This window comes from Haemaphysalis longicornis, unplaced genomic scaffold, assembly GCF_048455015.1.
Source record: "Haemaphysalis longicornis isolate Haplotype H1 unplaced genomic scaffold, Haemaphysalis longicornis Haplotype H1 scaffold_1, whole genome shotgun sequence".
NCBI classification, from domain to species: Eukaryota; Metazoa; Arthropoda; class Arachnida; order Ixodida; family Ixodidae; genus Haemaphysalis; species Haemaphysalis longicornis.
In genome coordinates, this window is record NW_027526203.1 from 124,658,246 (window position 1) to 124,686,033 (window position 27,788).

The 27,788-nt window shown below is 46.4% G+C and overlaps 2 long non-coding RNA genes across 2 annotated transcripts; one reads left to right on the forward strand and one right to left on the reverse strand.

Annotated features, from left to right (window-relative positions):
* Window positions 1-405: 405 nt before the first annotated feature.
* On the reverse strand, window positions 406-2,380 carry LOC144165813 (uncharacterized). Its single transcript, XR_013321526.1, has 3 exons — window positions 2,315-2,380; window positions 1,787-1,873; window positions 406-1,132 (listed from the first exon to the last, which is right to left on the reverse strand). It is a non-coding gene; the product is annotated as an uncharacterized LOC144165813 (long non-coding RNA).
* A 3,072-nt stretch (window positions 2,381-5,452) lies between these two features.
* LOC144165821 (uncharacterized) lies at window positions 5,453-7,447 on the forward strand. The gene is made up of 3 exons (XR_013321529.1): window positions 5,453-5,535; window positions 5,977-6,063; window positions 6,721-7,447. It is a non-coding gene; the product is annotated as an uncharacterized LOC144165821 (long non-coding RNA).
* The last annotated feature ends 20,341 nt before the right edge of the window (window positions 7,448-27,788 follow it).

Sequence of the window (27,788 nt, forward strand, 5' to 3'; positions counted from 1 at the left end):
AAATTGCGGGTATGAATTTTAGCTTTAGTTAAACAACATTAGGCTTTAGTGAAACCAAGCTTTAGTGGAAACATGCACTTGATAGCATACTTCAAAAGGACGCCAAAGTTATAACATAGCCTTAAGCCCAAAATTCTTGTCTGACAACTTAGGCCATGATTATCAAAAGAGAATTGCAGTACATGCACACATATTTGCGCATTTAACAGGAGCACATTTTAAAAAGTTTGGCATCAGTAGTTTTGAACATTCACATTTATTATTATGAAACACCTGTGGGCTATTTATTAAAAAGCAAAGCTGCGAACCACCGTAATGTAATTATCGCTCCTTAATGAATATTAGACGAGTGCGGATTCCTGGGCGAACTGGTGTTTCCTACATTGCTTTAGACTTCCAGGTAAAACTCGGTTTATTCATATATCCTTATTTAACCTATTTAATAAATGTTACGTGAACAGCTTCACAAACATGGCCAAATATACAGATTCTTTACCTCAATATTTGATGTATGCAAAGTATTTCAAATTGTTTGGTACTGCAATTGAACAATTTCAGACGAATTCGAGTTTGAGCTACATATATAAGATGGTTCTCAGAGGTGCACTTTCCCAGTACAGCGTTATTGTCATGGTTCCCCACAGAAAAAACACAGAATGTGGGAAAGTAGAAAGAACATTTATTACAAATTCACTGTTTATACAAAGCAGTGTTTATGGCTATGTTCCCTGCATTCTCTGTTTCACTGAGAGTCTAATATTACACTGGAATTCACTTGTCTTTACTAATCCATATTTACACTTCCCTCTTAGGTACCTCTTTACAGTTCCACCTGAGTTGTGATTCCCACGCCAAGTTATGGTTTTTATGCAGCACTAACAACTTTCTAGGCCAATTGTAATCTGTCTTTTGGACAAACTTTAAATGGGATCTATAATTTCCTGCATGAAAAAAGGCGCTTGGAAACATTCAGAGATAAGCTTCGCAATTTACGTAGTACACAAGCAGGCACAAAATCAGGGCACGCTGAAGATTTCCCCGAGGTCATCTGAATGACTTGTTCCCTGCTGCCGCAGATGGAGGTATATATGTGAGGGGCCGTCACTTGGATTTCCCCACCTTGAAGAGCCATCTACAGAAAATTTCAGAAAAAGAACAAAATGCAGTGTACCATAAGCCCCTCAACCAAATCACAGGCATGTGAAGTACGAAAACTATATTGCACGAAAATGAAGACGGAGACCAGAGAATGAAATGAAAGGCCACAGCAGAAAAGGAGTGATTTAGGGCCTTTCAAATAATTTCACATCATTTCAGTAATCGTTACACAGAGTAATTTGGCCTCATTGTTCACAACAACGCGAAGCCACTATAGTCATATCGGCCAACCTTCCCGAATTTTAATCGTGCCGTGTTCCTGTTTATCTCGCGAAATGTTTCTGCATGCTCACCCAGAACAGGCAGAAACTTTGGGCTACGAGATAAACTGACATACGTTTGCAAAAGAGAAAGCAAAAACATTTCCGCACCTTCATGTGGAATCACTACTACACGCAACAGAGCGAACGTCGCCCTAAACCCAGGAAACGTGCTTTCACGATGCTGACGCCGTCTGCGTCACATTTTTCGCTGTACTTAAACATCTGCCTCCCCCCCCCCTTGTACTGGCAGTTTCATTTTGAACGAGGATTCCACGTGGAAGTTGAAACGTTTTTCACTTCATTAAGGTGTTCTTCTACCGGTGGTATCTTCCTCGGCTATTCGTAAAAAGGAATCGACAACTTACATTTTTTCTTCGTTGAAATGTGTTGTGGGATAGGATACATCTAGAACTTGCACCGATCTTCAAGTGGCATTCCCGGGAGGTCTGTACCTGTAATGAATCAAAGGGTTACTTGGGTTAAAATTTAATAGGCTTTAGAGCTGGGCAGTTGGTATACATTCATAATGAAAGAAGACCCCAAACTTGACAAGACGAAGAAAAGAACACAGCACAAGCCCTCACTAACAACTGGAGCTTTCTTAAAGAGCTCTTTTCGAAAAAGAGTTCTTGTTGGCTCTGCAAAAACTGAAAAACTACAAAGCTCCATGCTGGGGAAATCGTTATGTGAATTCATAAAGTTCATGTAGTAACGAACTGATAGAAAGAGTCATTAAACATGAGGCGAAATAAGATACGAAATATAACATCATAACACTTGAAGTAAGGCCTCGCATTTTTACAAGTGAATCATACTTTTGTCTGCGCAGGCCTGGGTGCCATCTTTACAAAGAATATTTGAATGAATGAGTTTTAGTTATTGCATTTTCATACCGTTGTTTCCACGGAAATCAGACTTCATTTCAACTTGTGTCATACGCAGGGGAGTCCTGATTGTCTGCTCAAGGAACACTGCCTGCAAGAAAAACAATAGTGCTCATAAGTCATAGCATAGGTAGCCAGATGCAACCACACTTTTCCAACAGCCAGGAACCGATGAGGGTGCAGCACCCATTTTTACACCTGCACTTGTCTCTGTGTAATTCGTCACAATTTCTGTATCATCAAAAAACAACAACAATCAAGCAGCCTGCATGCTGGCTCATACATACCACCATTCTGTAAATCGCTTTACTGCACTACACTAGTATAACGCGAGACAACCATTTGCCCTGCAATACCACGCGAATAAATAAACGACTGATTTGTGCGAATGGGAATAATAAACCCACTTAACATGGTGACAATGCCCCGCTACCTCAAAATGACTAACACCAAATTTACCCACTCAAGGAAAAGAATGACAAAAATGAAGAATGTTGTAGATATAAAAACTTTTTATTGTGCGGTAAGGCAAACTTTCACAAAAAAGGAGGCTTGCGCTGGACAGAAGTGAGTTTAGAAATTTCGGGCAGCATTTAGTGGACTACTTTTCTGCAGCACACACCTTGTGTTTATCCGGATGTATTACTACAAGACCAATAAACTAGACACCATGCCGAATATATGCAGCGAGAAAAATGAATATTTCCCGATAGCTGAAACAAAATGATAATACCCAGAGAATAGCGCGATAATATAAGACTTTATTGGGAAAAAAGTGCGCCCGATGCAGCCAACAGCGTAAACAAAACGCTCAACACATGACGAAGGCGCGCAGAGCAGAAAGCAGGCCACGAGCGCCGTTATCTGTTATAATGCACGGGCTTTCACGATCGTCCGCTCTAATCTGACGCAGCGAACGCAAGCCCGTGATTTCATTCAATTGCCGTCGCGGGCAACAGAAAACGTCCAGCGAAGCAACCAGTCGGGTAACGAAAATTCCGCTCGAATGCTGCAATTTCAAATTGAAAAGCCCCCAGCGAAAAGATACATCCAATGAAAACACGGAAACCGTTACGGGAGTATACTCACCGAGTTCGCTTTCACTGGCGCCGGGGCATCGGTCCAACATGCGAACTTGACGCTGGTCGTAGAAGAACGGGCCGTGTAGCGCTGCCAGTCATAAATGGGCTCGCCGCAGCCTCCGCGACTCACGCCGACAAATAAGTCTTGTAACAGCCATCCTCGCTTCATCGTAGGGGTATCACAGCAGTAAAAAGGCTCGAGTGGCGCGAAAACGCGGCCACCGGACCTGCGGGCGCCGCCATTTCTCTATATCCCGTCATGCAACGGAGAAATCAACGGCCGCCCGGAGAGAAGGCGCGACCAGCATCTCTTATAGGTTACAGGGCGTTTTATAGGTTACAACGTAAAGGTTACATGACAGATTTTGTTTATGTAACCTATAAATCATTAATGTAACCTATAAACCGCTTTTAACTTCCCGCTTGTAACCCTTAGAATGGACTGGGATGAAGAAAACATCAAAATGGATCCATTGTAACCTTTATTTTATAGGTTACATCCCTTTAGAAGTTACATTATGGGTTACCAGGATTACACTCTAATCCTGGTAACCCATAATGTAACTTCTAAAGGGATGTAACCTATAAAATAAAGGTTACAATGGATCCATTTTGATGTTTTCTTCATCCCAGTCCATTCTAAGGGTTACAAGCGGGAAGTTAAAAGCGGTTTATAGGTTACATTAATGATTTATAGGTTACATAAACAAAATCTGTCATGTAACCTTTACGTTGTAACCTATAAAACGCCCTGTAACCTATAAGAGATGCTCGTCGCGCCTTCTCTCCGGGCGGCCGTTGATTTCTCCGTTGCATGACGGGATATAGAGAAATGGCGGCGCCCGCAGGTCCGGTGGCCGCGTTTTCGCGCCACTCGAGCCTTTTTACTGCTGTGATACCCCTACGATGAAGCGAGGATGGCTGTTACAAGACTTATTTGTCGGCGTGAGTCGCGGAGGCTGCGGCGAGCCCATTTATGACTGGCAGCGCTACACGGCCCGTTCTTCTACGACCAGCGTCAAGTTCGCATGTTGGACCGATGCCCCGGCGCCAGTGAAAGCGAACTCGGTGAGTATACTCCCGTAACGGTTTCCGTGTTTTCATTGGATGTATCTTTTCGCTGGGGGCTTTTCAATTTGAAATTGCAGCATTCGAGCGGAATTTTCGTTACCCGACTGGTTGCTTCGCTGGACGTTTTCTGTTGCCCGCGACGGCAATTGAATGAAATCACGGGCTTGCGTTCGCTGCGTCAGATTAGAGCGGACGATCGTGAAAGCCCGTGCATTATAACAGATAACGGCGCTCGTGGCCTGCTTTCTGCTCTGCGCGCCTTCGTCATGTGTTGAGCGTTTTGTTTACGCTGTTGGCTGCATCGGGCGCACTTTTTTCCCAATAAAGTCTTATATTATCGCGCTATTCTCTGGGTATTATCATTTTGTTTCAGCTATCGGGAAATATTCATTTTTCTCGCTGCATATATTCGGCATGGTGTCTAGTTTATTGGTCTTGTAGTAATACATCCGGATAAACACAAGGTGTGTGCTGCAGAAAAGTAGTCCACTAAATGCTGCCCGAAATTTCTAAACTCACTTCTGTCCAGCGCAAGCCTCCTTTTTTGTGAAAGTTTGCCTTACCGCACAATAAAAAGTTTTTATATCTACAACATTCTTCATTTTTGTCATTCTTTTCCTTGAGTGGGTAAATTTGGTGTTAGTCATTTTGAGGTAGCGGGGCATTGTCACCATGTTAAGTGGGTTTATTATTCCCATTCGCACAAATCAGTCGTTTATTTATTCGCGTGGTATTGCAGGGCAAATGGTTGTCTCGCGTTATACTAGTGTAGTGCAGTAAAGCGATTTACAGAATGGTGGTATGTATGAGCCAGCATGCAGGCTGCTTGATTGTTGTTGTTTTTTGATGATACAGAAATTGTGACGAATTACACAGAGACAAGTGCAGGTGTAAAAATGGGTGCTGCACCCTCATCGGTTCCTGGCTGTTGGAAAAGTGTGGTTGCATCTGGCTACCTATGCTATGACTTATGAGCACTATTGTTTTTCTTGCAGGCAGTGTTCCTTGAGCAGACAATCAGGACTCCCCTGCGTATGACACAAGTTGAAATGAAGTCTGATTTCCGTGGAAACAACGGTATGAAAATGCAATAACTAAAACTCATTCATTCAAATATTCTTTGTAAAGATGGCACCCAGGCCTGCACAGACAAAAGTATGATTCACTTGTAAAAATGCGAGGCCTTACTTCAAGTGTTATGATGTTATATTTCGTATCTTATTTCGCCTCATGTTTAATGACTCTTTCTATCAGTTCGTTACTACATGAACTTTATGAATTCACATAACGATTTCCCCAGCATGGAGCTTTGTAGTTTTTCAGTTTTTGCAGAGCCAACAAGAACTCTTTTTCGAAAAGAGCTCTTTAAGAAAGCTCCAGTTGTTAGTGAGGGCTTGTGCTGTGTTCTTTTCTTCGTCTTGTCAAGTTTGGGGTCTTCTTTCATTATGAATGTATACCAACTGCCCAGCTCTAAAGCCTATTAAATTTTAACCCAAGTAACCCTTTGATTCATTACAGGTACAGACCTCCCGGGAATGCCACTTGAAGATCGGTGCAAGTTCTAGATGTATCCTATCCCACAACACATTTCAACGAAGAAAAAATGTAAGTTGTCGATTCCTTTTTACGAATAGCCGAGGAAGATACCACCGGTAGAAGAACACCTTAATGAAGTGAAAAACGTTTCAACTTCCACGTGGAATCCTCGTTCAAAATGAAACTGCCAGTACAAGGGGGGGGGGGGGAGGCAGATGTTTAAGTACAGCGAAAAATGTGACGCAGACGGCGTCAGCATCGTGAAAGCACGTTTCCTGGGTTTAGGGCGACGTTCGCTCTGTTGCGTGTAGTAGTGATTCCACATGAAGGTGCGGAAATGTTTTTGCTTTCTCTTTTGCAAACGTATGTCAGTTTATCTCGTAGCCCAAAGTTTCTGCCTGTTCTGGGTGAGCATGCAGAAACATTTCGCGAGATAAACAGGAACACGGCACGATTAAAATTCGGGAAGGTTGGCCGATATGACTATAGTGGCTTCGCGTTGTTGTGAACAATGAGGCCAAATTACTCTGTGTAACGATTACTGAAATGATGTGAAATTATTTGAAAGGCCCTAAATCACTCCTTTTCTGCTGTGGCCTTTCATTTCATTCTCTGGTCTCCGTCTTCATTTTCGTGCAATATAGTTTTCGTACTTCACATGCCTGTGATTTGGTTGAGGGGCTTATGGTACACTGCATTTTGTTCTTTTTCTGAAATTTTCTGTAGATGGCTCTTCAAGGTGGGGAAATCCAAGTGACGGCCCCTCACATATATACCTCCATCTGCGGCAGCAGGGAACAAGTCATTCAGATGACCTCGGGGAAATCTTCAGCGTGCCCTGATTTTGTGCCTGCTTGTGTACTACGTAAATTGCGAAGCTTATCTCTGAATGTTTCCAAGCGCCTTTTTTCATGCAGGAAATTATAGATCCCATTTAAAGTTTGTCCAAAAGACAGATTACAATTGGCCTAGAAAGTTGTTAGTGCTGCATAAAAACCATAACTTGGCGTGGGAATCACAACTCAGGTGGAACTGTAAAGAGGTACCTAAGAGGGAAGTGTAAATATGGATTAGTAAAGACAAGTGAATTCCAGTGTAATATTAGACTCTCAGTGAAACAGAGAATGCAGGGAACATAGCCATAAACACTGCTTTGTATAAACAGTGAATTTGTAATAAATGTTCTTTCTACTTTCCCACATTCTGTGTTTTTTCTGTGGGGAACCATGACAATAACGCTGTACTGGGAAAGTGCACCTCTGAGAACCATCTTATATATGTAGCTCAAACTCGAATTCGTCTGAAATTGTTCAATTGCAGTACCAAACAATTTGAAATACTTTGCATACATCAAATATTGAGGTAAAGAATCTGTATATTTGGCCATGTTTGTGAAGCTGTTCACGTAACATTTATTAAATAGGTTAAATAAGGATATATGAATAAACCGAGTTTTACCTGGAAGTCTAAAGCAATGTAGGAAACACCAGTTCGCCCAGGAATCCGCACTCGTCTAATATTCATTAAGGAGCGATAATTACATTACGGTGGTTCGCAGCTTTGCTTTTTAATAAATAGCCCACAGGTGTTTCATAATAATAAATGTGAATGTTCAAAACTACTGATGCCAAACTTTTTAAAATGTGCTCCTGTTAAATGCGCAAATATGTGTGCATGTACTGCAATTCTCTTTTGATAATCATGGCCTAAGTTGTCAGACAAGAATTTTGGGCTTAAGGCTATGTTATAACTTTGGCGTCCTTTTGAAGTATGCTATCAAGTGCATGTTTCCACTAAAGCTTGGTTTCACTAAAGCCTAATGTTGTTTAACTAAAGCTAAAATTCATACCCGCAATTTATTAAAAGACCTATCATGCATGTTTGATTCTGGTTTCTTAAACGGCACAAAGCTGATGCGAACATTAAAATTAGTTATGCCTGTTTATAAGACTTAAGCGTTGCCAATACTCACAAAGATTTTTGGGTGACAACCTTGGTAACGATTATCGAACAGGTAATGCAATGCATATATATTAAGACAACATTTTCCAGCTTTTCAGTACCGCAATTTTAGGAATTATAAAAGGAACCTCTCTTTTAGCCGCAGCAGTGTGGCCGGCAGTTTGTTCAAGGGACGGACAAAAGACACCCGACGCAAAAGTTTAGACGGCGCAATGGACAGCATGGTCGCACATATCGTCTTCCACTAACGCGATATTTGTTTACCACGCGGGAAAGGCGCCTTTGGGGCGTCGCCGCAGCGGCGCCGGCGAAAGCGCGCCTGGCGCGCAACATGACACCTTCCAGGTGTGTGACCTTGGACGGCGGTAGATGTAACTTATATAAAGGTATACATGCTGAAAGCGGCAAAGTAACCGATAACTGAGTAACCCTTACGTGTATACGTATATAAGGGTTACGAAGATATAGGTTACATTTGTACCTTATAAATTATAGGTTACAAAAATTCGAAAATGTATACCTCTATTAAGGGTTACCCAGCTTAGAGTGTAGAGTGTACCGACAGAGCCATGAAGCCATTCCCGGGTAGCTCTACGAATGCCCCTTATGTCCTTTACGCTATTTTTTTTCCATTCAGATGGTGCTGCCATCTAGGAGAGGTGAAGCGAAGTAGTGCGTCATGACGCCCATAGTTAGCGCCTCTGTATGGCAGCGTGCAGCAGCGGCGGAATCCATCCGCCCCCTATGTGGAAAGCCGCTCAGCTCGTGGAACGCCACCGCCGCGTTCCACAGGCTGAGCTCGTCGCAACGCAAGCGTCTGGCGTACACGCCACGGAGCAGGACTAATGTGCTCTCACCTTTACCTAAGCGACCCGCCAGTAGGACGTCGCTCACCAAGCACACCCACAAGACTGCTGCCGACCCGCAAATCATGCTCTTTTCGCTGTAGCGTACTGTGACTTCACCAAACGATTGTCTGACAACCTGTTCGATTTCGTTTGTACGCTTGCGAGCTCCTGGGGTTTCAATCGTATTTACGCAATGCTCCGGCGCGTGTAATCCAGTGCCTAATGTTGACGCGTCTAATGGTGCCATACTAATGAAATATAAATAACGATGTGCAAGTTGATATCGATGCTCAATAAAAATTCAACTGGTCCGGTGAAGGCACATTTCACTTTGTGTTTTACCGATTCCTTTGAAAGAACGATTAACCACATTTTTTGTTTGAAAAAGGAGTACCAAGACACTGTGTCGCTGGCATAGTGTGAGACGTTTTGCACCAGCCTACGTATTAAAAAAAACACTACAAGTGCGACCAACCGACGGAGCCAGCAACGCGTTAGCTAATTGCAAACCATTAAAATTTATAAAGTAGATAAAGGCGAATGCCAGCAGTATATTGGCTAGCTATTTCTCCCGGCTGCCAGCAGAATACATTCGGCCTAAACAAGGTAAGAAGAATACGTTCTGCGGTAAAGCAAACTTTCTTGCGAATGACCTCTCACTGCCAGCGTAATCTAGGTATCCAAAAAAAAAAAAAAAAAAAAAAACGTGGGGACATTTACCGGTAAGACGACATTATCATCACAATAGGCTCAATTTACTTATCATATTCCTTAGTTCACCGTGGAATTGTAAACAATTGGGACTTTCCTCGTGCCCCCTCTATGGAAACAGTTACGGAAGCGGCTGTCTCTCGTTTTCCTTCGAACTGTATCGAAACAAAATGCGTGACAATTGGACGCTAAAGTGACCGTGTGCTTTCGCCAAAATTACTTTGTCTAAATATTTAATTCCCAGCAGAGTGTAAGTACTCCGGAACTGTCTTGCGGTGTCAGTATACGAGATTCTGCGCGAGAATGGGATTGCAGGAAACGACTATAACTGGTATTTTACATGTTCCTGTGAATGCTGTGGATAACTGAATGGTTAGGCTTGATTTGTAGTGTCTCCCATCCTCGATCCAGCAAGACATCTCGTTTATATTGCGAAGGCCATGATAGCCTCACCAGGCCTGTTCCATGAACATTGATTTTCCTGCATAGGCGTTTTGTCTGGTGCTGCTAATGGTTTCAGCTTAACCAGGAAGGGGTATGCTGTCATAGGGGTGTTCACAGCGCTGAGGAGCCTTGTTTCGACACCATCCAGCAAGGTAGCATAGGCAGTATGCAGTCTATCACCACAGTTAATTGATTCTTTGCGCCGTGCAGTAAGGGCCGCTTCTGTACGGCACACGAAACGGAAAGTCGCGCCCCGTACACGCCGCATTGTATGCATTGAGCCGTTCCTGGCTGTGGTTCGATACCCGGTGGGAATAAGCAAGTTATAAGTTATTTTTCTTGCAAAAAAGCGTTGTAAGATAAATTCTACGCGTTATTTTGTTAATAATGGTTATTTGAAACCGCTTTCGTCACTTTGGGTTCAGGGAGGGACATATGACAGCGTTTAATTTACGTTCTGCATTGCGCGAATTATCATCATACATGTCGAGTGGGATGCTATTCAGCGAACCGTTTGCAAATATGCGTCCCGGGATACCTACGGTAGGATACACGACATGCATAGTTTTTGTCAATGCGTTTGGGACGATACCTACGATAGGATAGACGACATGCATAGTTCTTGTCAATGCGTTTGGGACTCTTCGAAGGTGGCGTCAATCTATGGTGCAGGTAGAATTGTTTATGAATGAAGGGCCAGACACATGTGCGGAGAGCGACGTGATTCCGCACGCGATTTTGCCCTGTGGAAGTCGGTGCAGCGCCGGTCAGGAGCACGCATGAAGGCTACAGTACCGGTTTCGGAGAGGGAAAAAATGCGCGGGGATACGCGTCCCTCTCCGCCCATGTGTTTGGCCCTTGACACTCCACAAAACAGGCTCCATGGAATTCTTGTTATTCGATTATTCGACAGATCAAAATGGTGCCTTGAATGTCTGCTGAAGAGCTTTCTAAAAAAATTCTTGTGGGAATTACTTTGTGCTTTTCTTAACGCTCCATTAAAAAAACACCCGACAAGGGCTCCTCCTCACAGCATGGGACGAGCAGAAGCCGATCCCGGTCATCCACCTGCCCATGCCTTGAGCACCCTGGACAATCCCGGGAAACATCACCAGCAATCTCACCAAACATATCCCTCGCTCTAGAACAGCAACAAGATCTAAACGTAGCGATCACTTGGATAAGTCCATACTTCCCAATGGGAGCAACATCTATACCAACGCCAGCGTGGCAACCTCGCATACTGTCGTAGCATGGAACTGTCCTGAAAACCCATCCCTTGGAGGTCAACCCTCCCTCAGACACGATGGTGCAACTGCGCTGGAAGGCGAACTCCATGCCATCAATGGTGCCCTTAATCATATTTGCTACGAGCGCAATACCCGACCACCAGCCAAAATACGAATTCTAACGGACTCGTTCAAAGCAATTCAAGAATTTCGCAAGCCACTTTCCCTGAACCCGCTAGGCAACTCTATTCTCTTACACAAAGAACTCAAAAGCAACAACGTGCACATCAGAATTGACTGGATTCCAGTCCACGAGGAGACCGGCCCAGGGAACCAGTCCGCCCACGAGGCGGCACAGAAGTGTTCGAACTATACGCCTCCACTGGTTCCTTTTAAAGCCTGCTCCCCCGCTCCTCCCTCCCTTTTCCTCCTCCGACTAAAGAATAGTAAAAGAGAACATTACCAACAGGTTACACCACCTGGGTATCTTGCCAACATTGTCTCCTGCAGCAGATCCGAGGACGTGTTCATCAACAAACTATGCGCAGATGCCGCCTACACTCCTCACATTACCCAGAAATGGACATGATGCCCTAACACACACCCACGATGCCCCTACTGCAACACGTGCGCCAAATCAGACCTCCACCACCTAGTGTGGACGTGCCCACACTTTGCAAAACATCGCCCAGACAGCCTAACAAACCTCAATCCCAACACCCTACAACATGAAGCACATACTGGCTTAGACGCATCTTTATTAAAAACAATTGCCGCTTTTGCAGTTAAGAGTTGTCTAGCGCGAATAGTCTAACTGGGACCGACCCCGGTGAAGACTTTCAGGGCCCATAACAAGAATCACCTTTTTGAAAACGGACCTTGTTTAGTAATCCCCCTCATTAAATCCCTCTCCCCACCGTACGGCACACGCCCTCCTTGCTCCAGTAAAAGATTAAATAAATCAATCAATCAATCGCCAAAACAAACGACCCCTGCAGAGCTGTGATGAGAGCCTTAGGTGCCTTTCGCGATTGGCAGCTGGTACACTCTTAATCTGGTTCCATATAAGTTCCAGTTAAAGAGGGTGATCCACATATTTTGTGTGGATCTGAACAAAAAAATAACTGGAACGAGGCATATAGGTGGATCTTATCTGGAACCGTCAACTTGTTTTCTATATGTTTGTGGTTTTTATCTGGAACCGAAAAAATGGGGTCATGCGATGTCAGCGGTTCCGGTTACTGTTCCACTTATGGGGTCGTCGGGGTCGTCGAACAGGCGCGGAGTAGGTCATAGCTTGAGGCTCACGTGGTACTTCGGAAGGCGTAGAAGTCCCCAAAGCGAGTTTAATTTCTTGTTGTTGGGGGTTGTCTTGGCGTTGTTGGGAAGAGTTTCCGCAGTTCTTCCCTGACGACAGCGCGGATTGTCCCACGTAGTGTGTCAGAGCTAAGAGCCCGGCATCGATTGTGTCCGCAACTAGCGCATTGATGGGACGGTCGTACTGCCTCGTGCGAATTTCCAACGTCTTTTCCATGGCGGCCGCCTCGGACGCAAAGTCGGCCACCAATTTGGGGGGGGGGGAGGGGGGGGTTGCGGACAAGGCAAGCAAAAAGTTCTTGCTTTACACCTCGCATCAGAAACCTCAGTTTCTTTTCTTCCGTCATATCCGGATCCGCGCGACGAAATAGTCGCTTCATTTCCTCAATGAAGATTACCACTCCTTCGTTCGGGTGTTGCGTTCGAGTTTCCAGTAAAAGCGCAGCTCGTTCTTTTCTCACCACGGTCGTGAAGGTCTTAAGGAACTCGCTTTTGAATTGCGTCCCGTCGGTCAAGGCGCTCTCGTGGTTCTCGAACCAAGTTCGAGCTGCATCCTCCAAGTAAAAGAAAACATGCCGGAAGGTTTCTTCATCGTCCCACCTGTTTAAGATCCGCACACGCTCCAGCTTCTCCAACCATTCCTCCGGGTCTTCTGCGGGGGCTCCTCGGAAAGTTGGCGGTTCCCGGGGCTGCTGCAGCAGGATTGGCGACGTTGGTTCTTGCACCATGGTGGTGGTTGCAGCAGTCATTGTCTTGGGTCTTTCTGGCAGGAGGCCGAACTCGGGCGGCAATCCTTGCAGTCGGAGGAGGAGGCGGAAGAAACGTCCCTATAAAGAAGTTGGAGGCTGGCTCTAGTTGGACTGGGCTGGCGGCTTGCAGAGGTCGTCATAAAGGGTGCGTACCCAGCACCTGCACCAGATGTCACGAAGCCAGAGACGACGCAGTTGTCTTGAAGGAAGGGGTAATTCTTTTTTGAAGGGTACGGATTAGAACACTGAAAGTGACGTCTGCAATAGAATGTGTTATAGTTGTGATTTTTAAGAAAATTGTGCGACAGCCTAGTTCAGCATTAGACAGCTCAACTTCTGGCTCATACCACTACGCCACCATGGACGTAATACATATCGAGAGGGAAATAGTTTAGGTGGAAAAAACTGCATAAAAAATTAAACTTCTCCCACAGTGCGATATTTATGATTTCCTATGACTGGCCATTTATTTCTTTGCGGTAGAAACATCGTTTAGCTGTAAGTTATATTAAGCCAGCCTCACTACAGCATTGTAGTGAGCACATTATACAGTACAGAGAACATTTTTGCAGAGAGATGGTGTGTAAAATATAATGCTGAAAGGTGATTATAGTAATTACAATTTGATTAATAAACGAAACCTCTCAAGGATAAAAAAACATTATATTCAGGATACCGAGGCAGCAAAGTCGGATACTTTCCAGAATCAGGGCAATTTCATTGATTGTCTGTGGTGATATTGTTTAGTGCACTTTCACCTTTACCAGCCCTCCCAGAAAAAAACCCAAGAAATCACTGATTTTAAATCAATTACTGTGTTATGAAAGGGCCTAAGCAACTCACTCATTTAAAGCAACCATGTAGCAAAATTTTCTTGTTTCCTTGAAGGTACAGGAGGTGAGCACTAAGTCTTCTCGAGGCCCGGTTATTCTGAGAGAAGGGAATGGCGGCATCAATATTGTCCGCAAGAAACACATCACGCATTCGCGGCCTGCATTGTCACTTCAAGATGTGGTCTTCCTCTTCGTCGTATATGTCATGTTTTTCATGGTGTCATCATGTTCTTATGGTTAGTGTCTTTGGAGAGTTCTTGGGACTTTTGCTGGGAGTTCTTGGAAAGCATGAGAAATTTGACAGTGGCCTGGTGTCACTTAACTTGGAGTCTCTGTTGAAATACTTGAAGTGGTCAGCTCTACTTGGGATTTTAAATGATTGGTAGAGGATAAAGTATCTCTTGAAAGGCACGAAGGAGGTCAGGTGAAAGGCATGAAGGGGGTCAGGTCTGATGAAGAGGTTTAGGTTACTGGCACATGCAAGTTGTATGTCAACTGAACACTGAAGTTGTGCCTTGCTTTACGATGTTTCATTATTGGCACAATGTGCAGGCTGCCTTTGAATCTATAGTGGGTGATAATGTAGTCAATGGCACCGCATTGTAACGTCCTTATTATTCAAGTGTAGCTCATGAGATTTTTTTTCATGGCACAGCTGCTGCTGATGCAAAAGTGACATTGCTTATTTACGCAGACGGCTTCCACCTTCATTGATAAATTTTAGTGCTGTATGTGAGCTGACACCCATGCCCTATAAGAATTGAAAATGTGGGTATTTGGCTTGAACAAGTTTTCTCCTTTGAACAAAGTAGCATTTCTTGTTTGGCAGAAGCAGGGCTTTGGTCACAATTACACTGATAGCAAGACGGGAGAGTTTTTATAGCACGCAACTCAGGTAAAATGTGGACGCTGGAAAAAATGCTTTCAAGTCTGCTTTGTAAAACTAGCCACCTGTATGTTTCAACGCTGGCTTGTTTGGTTCTTAAGGATGTCTGACTTGTTCCCGCTTTAATTGATGACGTGCATATAATTAGTCAGCTTGTTAAATTTTGATATGGATAACATTCTCCCAGCTACCTGGTTCGCTAACTTATATGAGAATCACGCTGGCTTTTATGAGATTTCTTTGGATGAATTATTTTAAACAACTACAAGTTGTTTGGGCAAGTAACGTGCCTTACGTCAAAGGCCTTTTCAGGACGCTCATAAAGTCTGTTTTGGCTACAAATGGCTTGATGTTACAATTACGTCTGGTGTCAGGAAACTGTAATATCTTTAATATTCTTGTTCCAATTGTGGCATACTGCCACATGTGACCTCTCTGGTCGAAATGTTTTATCGTTAATCTTGGCTCGAGCGTTCTTTTCCTGAACTCTTGCACTGCACTGTTGTAAGTTTGTGATAATACAACCGTGTATGGCTTGTTTTTAGACCTTTCTCTACAATTTAATAGCACACTGCATTTTCCCAAACAGTTATGCGAAAACATAGTATGGCAAGCGCAATGGGTACTTCCGCCTTTGAGTTATCTTGTTTTATCTTATAAGACAGCATATTTGATGCTCACTGTTGTATAATGTCTGTGTCAGTGCCGCGGTAGACTCACAAGTCTATTTACTTGTGACGCAGTTGCCCCTGAAACCGTCTTTATTACCCATGTTTTTGAGTAAAGATGAATATGTGAAAATGCCACTTGGAGCCTAGTGTATCGTTAGAGTGTTTATTCCTTGTACGTCGTCATTTTCTGAGCAATTTAAAATACACAGCTATCCATATCTGAAATGTATGCATGCTAACACCCAATAAAGTTGTAAAGTATATTGAAAAGCAGTGTATGAGTCATAATAGTAGGTTTCGTGTGTATTTTAATGCAACTATATTGCTTCCTTTACATGCAGCTACAACCCAGAACAGGATTCAGTGGGTGAAGCCAAAGACTCTGTGCCGCTCTAGTTGCTTCAGAACAACTTTTATATATAACTGTGCTCCGATAGGCAACTGTTGGGAACTGTCAGGGACCCCACTGCTGCGGTGGTTTCTGCTTTCCAATTGTTGGTATCACTGCAGGTCATATATCAAGGCTGTGTTAAAATGATGCTGGCGGTTTCCTGATGATACCAATGCATCCGCCGCCAGCCTGGCATATAACCTCGGCGAATACCGACAGGAAAGCAGAAATATTGGAAATGCAGTCCCATAGACAGCTTCCCAACGCCTATAGGAACATCGTTTTATATGAACAGCTAATCTGAAGGTACCTGGAACGGCGCCCAAGATAAATTCCATAATCATTTTACATGAATCAATGTTCCAGTAACTTGAACTAAACTTTTATTTGGAACAGCGATCAGCATAGTTTTATTTGGAATGCCGATCCACATAATTTAGTTGGAAAAATATGTGCTGCACTGTTCCACTTAATTTTAAGGTTATGTGGAACACGGTTCCAAAAAAAATTCCCCGCATTTACCCGAGGGGAAGAATGTGAAAGTGCGAATGCAGGAGTTGAATTTGCGCGGTTCGGTAATGTTCGCGAAAGAGAGATCACACACACACACACAACTACAAAGAAAGAAAGATGCATTTATTCACAGACACCTATTTGTGTTGTCGTTGTACTTGATTGCTAGAGCGTATCTCAGCTTTGAAATTTCGTGTCAGTACTCCTTTAAGCGGGTGCATTAGCCCTTCTCACGCCCGATTCCTGGCCAATCCCCCACGTGGGTATGTGCCATGCACAGACACCTATTTGTGTTGTCGTTGTACTTCATTGCTAGAGCGGATCTCTGCTTTGAAATTTCGTGTCAGTACTCCTTTAAGCGGGTGCATTAGCCCTTCTCACGCCCGATTCCTGGCCAATCCCCCACGTGGGTATGTGCCATGTCAGCGGCCACGCAGCGCGCGCCCATCTCCCCCCGTTGCCAAGGAAGACGAGGAGATTCCTGGCCAATCCCCCACGTGGGTATGTGCCATGTCAGCGGCCAGGCAGCGTGCGCCCATCTCCCCCCGTTGCCAAGGAAAACGAGGAGCGCGCGCACCCGCAGCTGTTGCTATGCGGACGGCGGCGGAATGCGGACGGCGGCGGACGCTTCAGGCTCGCTTAAGAAGTGCATTCGCACTTAATATATAACTGAAACGTTTTTGCAAAAAAAGTTCCAGTTACTAAGTGGATCTTATGTGGAACCAGAGTAAGAGTGTAGATGACGTCATATTCGGAAGTGCCGGCGCTGCGGTGGCCACTCGGCCTGAGGAGCTCATTTGGACCCCGTTTATATACGGGCCAGAAAGCTTTATGGGGATTCCAAGACGCACAAAATCTTCCCTTGGAATAGTAGAGCGTGAGGGAAGTGTAAATAGAACAAGTTCGCTCTCAGCGGGCTTTATAAAGGAGTTTTGCCTCAACAAATCGCGGTCTCGGATGCAGCGAACTCGTGCAGATATTGGATCGTGGCTTTCACTACGAGCGCTAATAGCAATTTATAGCAGAATTGTTAAACCAAACACCATCCCCTTTCCGGCATGTGTGACTTGTTTTTACATTCGGGAAGGCGGCAACAAGCAGTGTGCACCTGTGTGCAGCTGCCTGCGTCGAATTTAAGCTCGCAGGCATCAGCGATGCGGCCGCCAGTCGCCACGTGCGACAACCGTTGTCGTGGCCAAGAGACTGTGCACGTAGAACGTCTGAAGCATTACCACGAACCTGTCGTCGTCTCGTGCCCATAAGTCGCCAGGATGGCTCCTATTCCATCGGGAAAACTGTATTGAGGACGAACGGTGTACATAGTGTAGTAACAGCCGAACGGCTTTGCGCATGAGCAGCTGCGTAAGCGGCATCGTAAGTGCCAGGTGAACTGCCAGCATTGACGACGACGACGACGAGGGTCAGTCTGCAGCATCGCAAGCGACGAGTGGACGAGAGAAAACCGGCTCCATCTTCAATATTCCATCCTTCGGGGCCTCGCCGAATTTCGTGCTCAAGCACGTGCTGTTGCCGCCGCGCTCACCAGCCTCCGCCGCCGGTCGGCATAGAGAAGATTAGGCTCCATCGGAGCACAAATTTGATCGCCGCTTTTAAAACTGCCTGGGATGAAAATCCCTAACACACTTTCACGAAACACTATCACCCATTCTCTTGCCTGTTTACCTTCTTTTTCCCGATTGCTTCGATTCTGGAGAGCAGGGACGAGCGGTTTCTGCCGTGGCCTGCACCAGTCCGATCCGCTTCGTGGGCGGTACGGGCATGCAAGGCCTGCGTGTGCGTGAAGCACTCCCGCCTGCAGAAAACGCGTTATGCTGCCCAGCTTAATCGATTTCTTACTAATGACGCGTGAAATAGATATTCTTAGCTAAGCTATTATCATAGCCAACAATGTTGATCGGGAAAACGAGCAAGACGTTTGAAAACCCAGAGCGTTGCGGTCCCCTAACTTTGTAAACCCCTTATGATAATGGATCAGGCGTTTGGGGCACCTTCGTATTTGTTTGAGAGAGAGACAGAAAAGGCTCTTTATTGATAAAGCAGAGTTTTGCTGGAGTTTGTAATCGCCTCTGCTAGGGGTCGCGGATGTTGGGAAAACGGACCCTAAATAGGGTTGGGCAAAAAAAAAAAAACCGTGGCGTGGCTTAACGTGCTTGACGGACTATTTTAAGATTGTGTCACAGAATTCACAATTTTAAAATGTGACCAATGTCCTCCAAATAAGGAAACAATCTTTTTTGAGCCTGATGCTGCTTTGAGGGGCCACTTCATGGTCCTAGGATAGTCTTCAGAGTTACCGGCCCTTGATAAAGCGTTCAATACCTTAAAAAAACGGGATCTTTGTGCCAAGTAGGCCACACATTCTAATAAAACATGTTCAACGGTTTCTACAGATCAACAGTTGTCCCAGTACGGGTTGGTCGACAGTCCGAGGTGAAAAAGGTAACTGTCGGTGTGAGCCGAGTTCAGTCGTAGGTGATGGTATAATGTGTCTAGGCTACGAAAGAGCTGTCTTGGAAATCTTCATTTCAACTCAGGGTCAATCGCGGGCAAAAAGACATCGTTATTTGGTTGGTCGAAGTGGGTGTAAGTCCGGGATTACCCGCACCACGGGGGTGTGGTGGTTGGACGCCGGGCTGAGTTGGCCCGGCGCTCCTGACACATTGAAATTCTTGTTTCCACCACACGGCCGCTTAGGCCGGTTGCCACGCAGCCCTTTAGCCGTCTGAGTCGTGAGCGCCGACGTTGCCCATGGGACACCACATGGAGGCAGGTGAGCCAGGGGGTCAACTCCTACTACTCCCCCCGGAGCAGATGGTCAATGCTCCTGGTCCCAATGTCCTGGTCCTGGTCCCGAAGCGATGTGCCATGGTAGAAGCCTGTGTTTTTGTAAAGAACCCTTTTCGCTATTTTCTGTGGTTAAGGCGCATACGGGCCGTTTCATCGGCTTTTTGATTTCCAATAATACCGCAATGGCCAAGTATCCATTGCCATATTATACTGTTTCCAGCAACGCAAACAAGTTGATGAAGGTGGTAGACATCGGAGGTTGCGGTGTGGTGTTCATCTGGAATGTACGTGCCACTTACTTCTCATTTCGTCTGGAGCAACCAACGTCATCTACAGCGGCTGAGCTCGATGCCCTCAAAGAAGCAATCGTTTACATCCTACGCCACGAGCCGCACCAGTGCAGCATCTTTAGAGACTCCAAGGCAGCTCTTCAAGTTTTGTCAAGGAGGAGCAGGTCTTCCCCGTATTTGTTTGAGCCCATCGCATCGCATATAAAGCAGAGGGCATCCGACGAAACGGCAGGCCCGGAGTACCCCGGAAGGCAATGCAGCAGCCTCGGGCGCTCATGTCAAAAATCTGCAGTATCCAGGAATCGTTTAACGGAATCGCTAAAAACACCGCAGTATTATGGGCTAAAATCCACACGGAGGCAACTCAAGACCATAAAGGTTAATAAAGTTTGCACTGCACGCCTGCGTAATTTGGAACAAAGCACAGAAAACTGGAAGAAAGCCAAGAGACCGTGCACGTCGCTGGTCGTCTTCCAAATATGACGTTGGGCTTCCGATGGCTGCTCTCCGTTTCTCGATCTTCAGGCGGTGCGGAAGTCAGCAGTGGGCGGGACGCGTATAGGTCAGAATTTCTGACGAATACCGCTCACCCCAAGATAAAAATGCCGACAAAAGTTTACAGGCCTTTAGTCACCCACGTATTCTGCAAAAACATTCATTTTTATGAGATTTTCAAGACACTTCAGTAGCCCTTTAAGAAGGGGATTGGCCAGCGGTAGGCCCATATATGAGATGCGGATGCTCTAGGGAACAAGGGTGTCCTTCATATCGTTTTGGGATTTGCATTTTTGTGGAATGAAAAACAGCGTGGAAACAAAGGGGAAAAACTCACCCACGTAAAAAATGTTCTTCGCTGCCGAGGTCAGCCACGGCGCATGCCACCCCAGCGCGAGCATCCCGCGCTCTGGGGCTAGCTTTGCAGACCCCGATTTTCGCGGAAGGCCGGACGCCCCCATACGCGCGCAAGATGCAGCATCGGGCTCGACCGGCGCCTAGTTGCCCCAGCTGAGCAGCTTTGGCCGCCGCGCGTCCTCGTCGACGCTGCAGCGGACAGGGGCGACCGCGGACCCATCCGGCCTGCGGTCTCCTGCGGATGCCAGGCCCACCGCCTCGGTTCCAACCTGCAGCGGTGAGCGGAAGCATCAGTGTTGCCCTAACCTTTCGGTCGCTTAAAATTACAGGTGCGTCTCCCCTTCGAAGCAGCAGCCTTCCTTAGAAATGCTGTTACATAGCGCCCAGTTCTGCTTTTAGTGGGTGACCTTGTTAGGTTAGTACCGAACCGATCGGCCCTCTTTTATTCTAGGAGCTTAAGTTTCAAGTTGAGCCCTCCAATAATGTTTCCTTTCGTGTTTTCTGCGACGGTATGACACCCCGCACTGAAGACCTTCCTTTGAGAAACGATTTTGCGTGCGAAAGTCCGTGCGCTGAGATTCCTATACATAAACTGCTCCAAAAAAGTTTTTAAAACCCATTGCCAGTTTAATCGCAGCATTTTCTACATTTATTCACGGATGATCTAGTGCCTTATTATAGAAAATATAGCGAAGATGTATGCTCATCTCGCTACCATACTTTTAGATGTTAGTCACCGTCTGCAATACTCTTTGTAAGCGCGTTTTCTCTAGCTCCATGCTACAGCGCGAGATAAGAGTATGGATACTTCAACAAGGTAAAAAATTCGGCTGGATAGTATATATTCAAAGACAGCAAAACAGCGCAAATGATTGCACAAGGAAGAATAACAGGACGAAGCGCTGACTACCACTCGAATGCTTAATTTCCGTGCACGGTTGATAAAGGCATGAAGAAAGGGGAAGCACAAGCAGACAAAAACTTGCAAACTTTACAAGACGACGGAAGCGGACAGATATCTTATTTCTTTTGATAGTATGGGCCAATGACGGAGCGCTCACAGACGTGTCACCGCGTTCATAAATGCGGTACGCCTCCCCAATTTCACGAGAACGTTGGACCCTGTACGCATTGATTATTTGACACTTCTTGAACAGAGGTGTGCTCCCGCATTTTTTACAGTGAGCCGAAAGATGACTGTGAGGAACGTCTTTTAGCGTGTAGGCATGTTCCCACAGGTGATCACTAATACATCACCCTGTTTCTCCTATATAACATCATTTACAGAGAAAAGGGATTTCGTAGACGGCATTTATACAGCACTTAACCAATCTTTTAGCCTGTTTCTTGGTGCGCGAGGGCTTTTTGTTCCCTTTTTTATCAACCCGCTTGCAAAGACCGGCAAACTTGTTTAGGGCCTAAAAAAACACATTCAACGGGTTTTGTTCAGCGTCACCGTAGTATGGTAGGATGCAGAGCATGGAAAGCAAGTAAAGGGGAGAGCTAAGAATTAAAGCAACCGCGTGACGCCAGAGGGAGGGTAAGCGGAAGTGGGAAGGGTGCGAAGGAAGACAGGGTTCAGAGGGGATTGAACTCTATGAAAAGCAAACGACTGTGGAGAGCTTCTTCGAACAAGAGCGGTGAAGAGCAAAATGAAATAAGGCAAAGAAATCTGAAAAGTTGTTGTCCTTGTTGCTATTCCTTCCTTCGTAACACATGGCCACTTGGGGGATTGTCCCGCACATGGGAGCTTTGAGGAACTGACGTGCCCATTTCGCAAAATTCGTAACACCATGGATTCGAACAGTAAGACTTGTAGAATAGTGCGCGCAGAGTGAATCCTGAACGTGATGTCGCGGGAGTAGGACAGGTGCACACCACCCTCGCATAACCCCGATTCTAGGGAGGCTGTGGCATGTGTTCCAGTCTGCTTGCACACTAAGACGAAGAAATGAAAGACAAGAAACTGACGCAAACACGCAACAGCAGAAAAAAAAAAAGCCGCTTAAAGTTATCCGTAATAAAAGAAAGAGAAACGAAAGCGACGAAAATGGCGCAAGTACAAAAAATAAAAAAGAAGTTGCTAATACGTCTCACTAGGGTTTCGCCTTGAAATCACGTAAGCAGCCTGGACCGCCTCGAGGAAACTTTGTGTCGAAAAGCGGAGGGTTTCGATAACCTAATACCAGCAGGAACTGTTTTGAATGTGGCGTGCTTTCATCACCCGCTTCCATTTTTTGCCACTCGGCCATAGTCACGTGATTGCACTGTGTGCCACCAACGACAGAAACTACTTCTTAGTACGGAATATTCCAAACAAAAAGCTAATATGAACGCATGGAATAAAAAATAAAATGAACTTTGTAGTGAAATACAGATTTATAAAGTAAAAGTACAATAAAATGAAGTAATTGGGTTTGCGTGCCCCCAGTATCCACCAGTGCAGCAGTGAAGCGATAGAAACCATTGAAAGATGCGCCATGCCCTAGTGGCGCATCCTTGGTGCGCGCTGCCCTGGACCGATTACGTCACCTGAATAATCAGCAAATAGCATGAATCGCATTTTTATTACGTTTTACCCCTGCCCTGAAATATTATCACGAGCTTACTATTATCACCACAGCTCCACCTTGCCCGAGTTTTGCTCAAACTCGGGCCTTCTGGAATAGCACCCCAGAAGGCCCGACCTTGAGCGGAACTCGGGAGGCACGAGCCCTAGCGACGCCCACATAACATGATGATAATATTTCGAGGCGAAGTTCAAGCGCTTTAATAATGGCGTTCATGCTATCTGCTGATTATTGAGGTGGCGTAACCGGTCTAGGGCAGCGCTCTCCAAGGAGGCGTGACTAGGGCGTGGCGAATTTTTCAGTGCGTTCTATGGCTCCACTGCTGCCCTGGTGTCTACTGGGGGAAAACAAATCCAAGTACCTTTTTTTAGGCATTTATATTTTTTACGGCGTTCAGATAAGCTTTTTGCTTGAAATTTTTCATCCTAAGAAGCAGTTTCTGTCCATTTTCGCCGTCGGTTGCAGACAATGCAATCACGGGACCAATTCCAACTGGCAAAAACAGAAAGCGGATGATAGAAACGCGCCGCATTCAAAATAGCGGCTGCACGGTGTGACGTTACCGTAACCCTCCTTTCGCTTTTCGATACAAATTTTCCTTGGGACTATTAAGCCTGCTTACGTGCTTTGAAGGCCAACACTTAGCGATATTAACTAACTTCTTTACTGATACATTCTACTAGCGTCTTTTTCCTCGCTCTTATTTCTTTGTCTTTTCGCACGAATTACTTACACTGGCTTCTTTTCTGCTATACCAAGTTTGCGGCCGTTTTTCTTCTTCATTTTTAATCAACTACGTCAGCAAGCAGACTGGCAGCCTTCCTGGAATCGGGGTCACTGCAAGGTTGGTGTGCAGCTGTCCTACTCCCATGACATCACGTTCAGGTGTCACGCGGCACGCACTATTCTGTAACTTTTATTTGTCAAATTCACAGTGTGATGAATTTTCCGAACCGGACATATTAGCTCCTCAAAGCTCCCAATTGTGGGGCAATCCGTCAGGAGGTATGTGCTATTAAGGAAGGAATAGGAGCAATGACAACTTTTCAGATTTGTTTGCTCTGCTGGATTTTGCTCTTCGCCGCTCTTGTTCGACGAAGCTCTTCACAGTTGATTTTTTTGTCAATGTGTCCAACCCTCTCACTCGCATCTCTTCTTTCGCCCCGTTTACAATCCCGCTTACCCCTCACCATCTCGCGTCAGGCGGTTACCTGAATTCTCAACTCTTCCCTTTACTAGCTTTTCATACCCGCCGCGGTGGTTCAGTGGCTAAGGCGTTGCGCTGCTGAGCACAAGGTCGCGGGTTCGATTCCCGGCCGCGACGGCCGCTTTTCTGATGGAGGCGAAAAGCAAAAAACGCCCGTGTGTACGAGATTTCGGCGCACGTTAAAGATCCCCAGGTGGTCAAAATTAATCCGGAGCCCTCCACTACGGCGCGCCTCATCGCCTGCGTTGCGTCGGCGCGTTGAACCCCACAATCAATCAACTAGCTTTTCATACTCTGCTTCCTGCCTTACGACGGTGACACGGAATAAAACCCGTTGAAACGTATCGCGATTGCCTCTGATAGTAGATAGGCGCCAGTGATTGAATATGTTTATACATATAATCTATACTGGCAGTCACGTTTTCACACACAAAATTTACACCGTCTTCCCGCGAGGGGAACCATGGGGTAGATGCAAAGCATCGGGGGTTGCGATAGCCTTTCCGTTATGTTAACGATGTCAGCGTGTGGATTGCTGTTGCTGTGTATCCTATTTACACAGCATGTTCGCCCCCGATGCGTCGCATCTACCCCATGGTTCCCCTCGCGGGAAGATGGTGTAAATGTTTAACCGAGCGCAAGCTCCGCGCTAACGCACAGCTGGCACGGCGACGGGAGCGAGCGCAGCCGAGCGCAAGCTGCGCGCTGACCGCGCTGACGCCCAGATGGCGCTGCGGTGAGAGCGGCGGAGCGCGCAGCTGCCGCGGCGAGGAGGATGGGGGAGGGATGCGGACTACGCCGCGACAACGACGCGGGACCAGGCGAGTTAAAGAGATGCATTGCATCTAAAATTTGCGACACACAGCACCTTTGCCGCGCTGACGATAAATAAAACGCACGGGCATGCAACGCCTCGTTCGAAATTTGTTTGAGAGCACACGATAACTGAAGCGCACACTCCGGCTGCAGACAGATTGAGGCTTCGTAGAACCTGCGGAAGCCGTGTCCGGCTAACAACGTAAAAGAAAATAGAAAACTGGGGGAAACGTCTCCACCGATAATTTTTCGAACACACCGGCCCACTGTCGACTGGAGGCAGTCGATGACGCGGTTGCTACCAGTGCTTCTGTAGAAGCTGCCCGTCTCGTAAAACCGCAGCGCACACAACGTTGCTCCTCCAAAATCATCGAGTAAAAGCTGCCTTGAAGTCGTCACCAACGGGGGTGGGTCGCCAGATGACTGCACAGCCAACACACTGCTTTTGTAGAGATAAACACAAGCTCAAATTCCCCCTCCGTTTTAAAGATTGGTTGATGATTGATGATTGATTGATTGTGGGGATTAACGCACCGACGCTACACAACGATGAGGCGCGCCGTAGTGGAGGGCTCCAGATGAATTTTGGCCACGTGGACATCTCTCCGTTTAAAAGATCTGTCGGGGTAAAATTGTGCCTGATACGGCGACCATGAAGGATGAACCACGCCGAAGCAGTGACCGCCACGAGCGTCACCAGTTCAACTCGGCCGCACAATAACATTCCCGGTTTTCTCTATATTTTAATGTTAATCAAACACGCGTAGCCCATTCGCAGGCACGGTGTAGCGACCGAAGCCACACCCACCCATGGCATCGACTTTGTCAATGCCGCATTGTCGTAGCCACGAAGTCGTTATTTCATGCATGTTAGCAGCGAGAAGAACTTAGAACCAAACAAAATATTGGCTCCAATCCACGCTTTAAAGGAGGTTGGAAAGGAAAGCCTTAAACGACACCCACAACAATTCCACATGCGACGTCACTTGACTTCATACACGTGGCTTTACAAAGAGTGAAACCAGAGATTCTGCAAGCCGTTACCTGGAATTCGCAGGGGGGGTGTCCCAAACGCAGCAGCAGCGTCGGCCTCAGCCGGGCTAGAGCAGCGGACGCCGCCTGTGCAGCCCGGCCGTGGCCACCGCTCTGGCCCGGCCGTGAGTCGGGAGAAAGAAAACGGAGAGGAGCGTCTTTCGAAGGGTGAGACAGCGGAACGTAGCCTCCTGATGTGCTAGCTCGGGGTAACACCACCGCCAGACACAAGCGCAGACACTGAAACAATTCCGCATGTGAGCGTAGTGATTCCCATTTATACTGATTTAAACTAGTTAGTTTAGCAAGCTAAGAATTGCCAGAAAGCTGAAGGAACTTTTATAATCGCTATTGATCAGGACCAGTTGCTCCTTCCGCCTTTTGTAATACCTCTTAAAACACAACCATGTCGGTATTCATCGATTTAGAAAACGGAGTCCGATTCGTGGCAAGCAGTGTACAAAAGGTAACGTTTTTCTATTGGCCAGGTGTCAATATGTGGACTCTATATTTTGTTTTCCCGCCTTTCAAACCAATGCTAAACGTATATTTGCCGTAAGACCACTTAATTCCTTAAGGTTCGTGTTACCCAGGAGGTGCGGTCAGACAAGTCAATGAAGCCGTGCGAAGGAAGCGAGCATTGGACGCGAAGCTGCGCCAGTATGTATATAGAAGCCCAAAACAGCCCTCGCTAAACTAGCCGACAACTCCGTACCGCCGACGCGCCCGCCGGCGTGTCGGCACCTCTGGGCGGGGAACGCTGGGTAAATTTGCCGCGCCATTTACAGTGTGCTCCGAGAGTGAAACACTCCTCCCCTCGGAGTTGATTGCCGCGCACGCCGCGAAAGAACCGCTTTGCTTTAAAAAGGAAGTCCCCATGCCACCGTGATCCAATGGTGCCACAGTCGAGGGGGTGTTCGGGCCGAACTGGGGTTCTTTTGTCCGAGTCGATAGGAGCTGACAAAACGGCACGATTTACCCACGGGAGCCTTCTTCATACCCCATGAAAACTCAGTCGATGACAAATGACACAACTTCAACGTGTAAAACGCACTCGCCAATGCTCAGACACGCTCTTGACACGCTGACTTGGGGCGATTTCTGATAAGCGCCCGCGGTGCTTACTCAACCAAGCCGTAAACAAAAGCCAAATTTGATGGTCAGGGGAGAGCGCGTTCTGTTCGCTACAGTGAACCCCTTTGCTTACTTGGTTTGTGATTTCGCAGAGCTGCACTGGGACTAGCCCACGGTGTAGGAATACTTAGGTGTTGACACTGACCAGGCGCCCCGGCGGAGAACGCGGCCAGATGTTGTTCGCATGGCCTCCAAGATACCCCCGCGCGCGTTTTGCTCCGGCCACCCCAATCGGCCGGAGAGAGCGTAAGTAGAAAAGGGGGCGTGGCCGCGTCTTTTGCCGCCCCGCGGTACTCGCCACCTATGCATCAACTGTTCCGCTGCAGCTTGGCGCAAGCGAGGAAACGCGCATTTCGCAGCTAGCAGTCAAATTGAGTCGCACAGCCAGGTTTAAAATGACAGGTACAAGACAATAACCAACAACTTTATCATGGTTAACTTAATAATATGAGGCGCGTAAGAACAAACATTAAGCAGCAATCACCCGAACGAAGCGCAGGCGGTTCTAGCTGGCCCTCTATATGATGCGGT